The sequence below is a fragment of the Triticum dicoccoides genome, chromosome 4B, assembly GCF_002162155.2.
Source record: "Triticum dicoccoides isolate Atlit2015 ecotype Zavitan chromosome 4B, WEW_v2.0, whole genome shotgun sequence".
In the NCBI taxonomy this organism is placed as follows: Eukaryota; Viridiplantae; Streptophyta; class Magnoliopsida; order Poales; family Poaceae; genus Triticum; species Triticum dicoccoides.
This window is the reverse complement of record NC_041387.1, coordinates 62,715,017-62,720,730: the sequence shown is the minus strand read 5'-3', so window position 1 is coordinate 62,720,730 and position 5,714 is coordinate 62,715,017.

The window sequence follows — 5,714 nt, the reverse complement described above, 5'->3', positions numbered from 1 at the left end:
ATGTGAACGTAAGGATCTATCACACCCCATCATCACGTGGTGCTTCGAAACGACGAACTTTAGCAACGGTGCACAATTAGGGGAGAACACTTCTTGAAATTTTTGTAAGGGATCATCTTATTTACTACCGTCGTTCTAAGTAAACAAGATTGATAAAACATAATAAACATCACATGCAATTATATAGTAGTGACATGATATGGCCAATATCATATAGCTCCTTCGATCTCCATCTTCGGGGCTCCATGATCATCTTCGTCACCGGCATGACACCATGATGTCCATCATCATGATCTCCATCATTGTGTCTTCATGAAGTTGTCACGCCAACGACTACTTCTACTTCTATTGCTAACGCGTTTAGCAATAAAGTAAAGTAATTTACATGGCGTTCTTCAATGACACGCAGGTCATACAAAAAATAAAGATAACTCCTATGGCTCCTGCCGGTTGTCATACTCATCGACATGCAAGTCGTGATTCCTATTACAAGAACATGATCTCATACATCACAATATATCATTCATCATTCATCACAACTTCTGGCCATATCACATCACATGACAATTGCTGCAAAAACAAGTTAGACGTCCTCTAATTGTTGTTGCATCTTTTACGTGGCTGCAATTGGGTTCTAGCAAGAACGTTTTCTTACCTACGAATAACCACAACATGATTTTGTCAACTTCTATTTACCCTTCATAAGGACCCTTTTCATCGAATCCGCTGCAACTAAAGTGGGAGAGACAGACACCCGCCAGCCACCTTATGCAACTAGTGCATGTCAGTCGGTGGAACCGGTCTCACGTAAGCGTACGTGTAAGGTTGGTCCGGGCCGCTTCATCCCACAATACCGCTGAAGCAAGATAAGACTAGTAGCGGAAAGCAAGTTGACAAGATCTACGCCCACAACAAAATTGTGTTCTACTCGTGCAATAGAGAACTACGCATAGACCTAGCTCTGATGCCACTGTTGGGGAACGTTGCAGAAAATTAAATTTTTTCCTACGGTTTCACCAAGATCCATCTGTGAGTTCATCTAAGCAACGAGTCAAGGGAGATGCATCTACATACCACTTTGTAGATCGCGAGCGGAAGCGTTCAAAAGAACGGGGTTGAAGTAGTCGTTCTCGTCGTGATCCTATCACCGGAGATCCTAGCGCTGAACGGACGGCACCTCTGCGTTCAACACACGTACGGAGCGGATGACGTCTCCTCCTTCTTGATCCAGCAAGGGGAAAGGAGAGGCTGATGATGATGGCTCCAGTAGCAGCACAACGGCGTGGTGGTGGTGGAGCAGCAGCACTCCGGCAGGGCTTCGCCAAGCGCGTGACGGAGGAGGAAGAGGTGTAGCAGGGGGAGGGGGCGCCAGGACTTCAGGGCGCGGCTGCCCCTCTCCCCCTCCCTTTATATAGGCCCCCAGGGGGGCGCCGGCCCTGGGAGATTCAATCTCCCAAGGGGGCGGCGGCCAAGGGGGAAGGAGTACCCCCCAAGGCATGTGGTGCGCCCCCCCCCACCCTAGGGTTTCAACCCTAGGCGCAGGGGGTGGGCCTAGGGGGGCGCACCAGCCCACTATGGGCTGGCTCCCCTCCCACTTCAGCCCATGGGGCCCTCCGGGATGGGTGGCCCCACCCGGTGGACCCCCGGGACCCTTTCGGTGGTCCCGGTACAATACCGGGTGACCCCGAAACTTTCCCGATGGCCGAAATACCACTTCCTATATATTATTCTTTACCTCCGGACCATTCCGAAACTCCTCGTGACGTCCGGGATCTCATCGGGGACTCCGAATAACATTCGGTATACCACATACTCATATTCATACAACCCTAGCGTCACTGAACCTTAAGTGTGTAGACCCTACGGGTTCGGGAGACACGTAGTCATGACCGAGACAGCTCTCGGGCAATAACCAACAGCGGGATCTAGATACCCATGTTGTCTCCCACATGCTCCTCGATGATCTCATCGGATGAACCACGATGTCGAGGATTAGAACAACCCCGTATACAATTCTCTTTGTCATTCGGTACGTTACATGCCCGAGACTCGATCGTCGGTATCCCAATACCTTGTTCAGTCTCGTTACCGGCAAGTCACTTTACTCGTACCATAATGCATGATCCCGTGACCAAACACTTGGTCACTTTGAGCTCATTATGATGATGCATTACCGAGTGGGCCCAGAGATACCTCTCCGTCATACGGAGTGACAAATCCCAGTCTCGATCCGTGTCAACCCAACAGACACTTTCGGAGATACCTGTAGTGCACCTTTATAGTCACCCAGTTACGTTGTGACGTTTGGTACAGCCAAAGCACTCCTACGGTATCCGGGAGTTACACGATCTCATGGTCTAAGGAAGAGATACTTGACATTGAAAAAGCTCTAGCAAAACGAACTACACGATCTTGTGCTATGCTTAGGATTGGGTCTTGTCCATCACACCATTCTCCTAATGATGTGATCCCGTTGTCAATGACATCTAATGTCCATAGTCAGGAAACCATGACTATCAGTTGACCAACGAGCTAGTCAACTAGAGGCTCACTAGGGACATATTGTGGTCTATGTATTCACACGTGTATTACGATTTCCGGATAATACAATTATAGCATGAATAAAAGACAATTATCATGAACAAGGAAATATAATAATAATGCTTTTATTATTGCCTCTAGGGCATATTTCCAACAAAGAACTCATATACTTATTGCAAAAATTTATTAGCCCTCGAAGCAAAGTACTACTACGCATGCCCCTAGGGGGATACATTGGTAGGAAAATACCATCGCTCATCCCCGACCGCCACTCATAAGGAAGACAATCAAAGAAACACCCCATGCTTCAAATTTATCACACAACGGTCACCATATGTGCATGCTACGGGGCTTGCAAACCTCAGCACAAGTGTCTCTACAATCCACAACCACCCACTAGCATGACTCTAATATCACCATCTTTATCTCGCAAAATGATTGCAAGGAATCAAACATATCATATTCAACGATCTACAAGTTTATGTAGGATTTTATGACAAACCATGTGAATGACCAATTCCTGTCATCTCTCTAAATTGATATAAATGAAGCAAGAGAGTTTAATTCTTTCTACAAAAGATATGCCCATGCTCTAACAAATATAAGTGAAGTAAAAGAGAATTCTACAAATGGCGGTTTTCTATGTGAAGAGAAACAGGCAATCCAAACTTCAAATGATATAAGTGAAGTACATGAAGCATTCTATAAAGCCATACTCAAAAGATTTAAGTGAAGTGCAATGAGCATTCTATAAATCAACCAAGGACTATCTCATACCCGCATGATGCACAAAATAAAAATGAAAACTAAATGCAAAAGACGCTCCAAGACTTGCACATATCGCATGAACTAAACGAATACGAAAACATACCGATACTTGTTGATGAAAGAGGGGATGCCTTCCGGGGCATCCCCAAGCTTAGATGCTTGAGTCTCCTTGAATATTTACTTGGGGTGCCTCGGGCATCCCAAATCTTGAGCTCTTGTCTCTCTTCCTTTTCCTCATATCGAGACATCCTCGATTAGACACTTCATCCACACAAAACTTCAAAAGAAAACTCGGTAAGATCCGTTAGTATAATAAAGCAAATCACCACTCTAAATACTGTTGCAAACCAATTCATATTTTGTTTTTGCATTGTGTCTACTGTAATATAACTTTTCCATGGCTTAATCCACTAATATAAATTGATAGATTCATCAAAACAAGCAAACTATGCATCAAAAACAGAATCTGTCAAAAACAGAACAGTCTGTAGCAATCTGAACATCCACCATACTTCTGGTACCCCAAAAATTCTACCAAAATTAGGAACAAAAGGTTGTATAGAAAGACAGTGCTAAAGGAATCAGAACCAATTGACATTCCAGTTAAAAATGTAAAATCACGCACTACAGCCAAAGTTTCTGTCCTGCATCGTACAAAGCAACAAGCATTGTAAACATCCTAAAGGCAAACCTTGGCACATTATTTTTATAATACAATGGAATTGCACAAGGGGATAATTATTTTTGTTGAAAAGTTTCTGTAATCAAGATTCACAAAGTTTCCGTGAGCATGAACAAAGTTCAAGGAGCTCTCCCACTTCAACAATGCTTGTCTTTCTTACTTTCACTTTCCTTTTTGAAAACTTTTTGAGTTCCCCTCTTTATTTTTTTGTTTTTAAACTATATGAAAGCACTCAACAGAAATAAATGACTCTCTAAAACTTCCGGGTTGTCTCCCTGGCAGCGCTTTCTTTAAAGCCATTGAGCTAGGCATATAGTGCTCAAGTAATGAATCCACCCGGATCCCAAGGTATATCAAAGCCAATTTTAATTAACAATGATTTGTAATTTAGTAGTGAGCACAAAGTAACATATATCAAGCAATGACGAAGTATAACTCTCTTCCTATGCATCGGAATGTCATAAAAGAACAATTATGCACACCAAGTAAAGGCCAATGCATAGTATAAACAGTTTCTTGCAATTTTATCATATTGGTAACATAGAGAGGTGGAGAAGTAGTTCCTCTCTCATAATAATTGCAAGTAGGAGAAGCAAGCACATGCATATTATATTCATCAAAATCATCATGTGCAATGGTAAAAGGCAACCCATCAATATAATCCTTAATAAGCACAAACTTCTCCGATATAGTGTACTTGGGAGAATTCAACAGGTGCAATAGCAACAATTTCATGTTTAACATAAGGAACTATAGCAAGTTCATCTCCATAATCATAATTCATATTAGCATCTTGGCCACAAGCATAGCAAGCATCATTAAAAAGGGATATTTCAAGAGAATCAACGGGATCATAGCAATCATCCTTCGGTAAGCACGAAGGGGAATTAAACAATGTATGAGTTGAAGAGTTACTCTCATTAGAAGGTGGGCACGGGTGATCAATCCGCTCTTCCTCCTTTTGTTCTTCGCTCTCCTCATCATCTTTTTCATCCAATGAGCTCATAGTTTCATCAATTTCTTCTTCCATAGCTTCCTGCAAAATATTAGTCTCTTTTTGGACAGCGGAGACTTTCTTAATAAATGCATTAATATAGTAATTATATTCATAATTTTCATAGCAATATATAAGTATAGCAAGATTTTCGGGCCTATAAACATCATCATCTAAAGCTTCATACTTTTCAAACAAAGATTCAATTTCATAAGCAGCCTTAAAAGCAACAAATTTTTCTATTTGTTCCACATCATAGTAATCATATATACCATTAGCATAAGAAGCTAAGGTTTCATTATCATTAAATTTGCACGAAAAGGGAAGGTGTGGAGCCTTCATCCTAGAGCAACAAGTAATATCATATCTCAAGCATAGATCCCGAGCATACCAACGCAACATAATAAATTGATCCCATAATAGTTTCCCTTTTTGTGTCGAGTGATGATCCCTAAAGTATTCACGTTGATCCAACGTGTCTCCCATTATAAAGTTGAATGGGGTTTTCTCAGGATTATCAAAGTAGTATATAATATCTTTCACATAATGAGAATCGAGGGTTTTAGGAGTTACCCCATCTCTATGAGTAGCAAGTACACCTAAGTTTTTTGGTATTTCATGTTCCATATCCATAACTGAAGATAGAAAACAACTAAGAACAACAAATAAAAATTACTTAGTTATAAAGAAAACAAGCACACACGATAATATTCACCCCACACGATAATA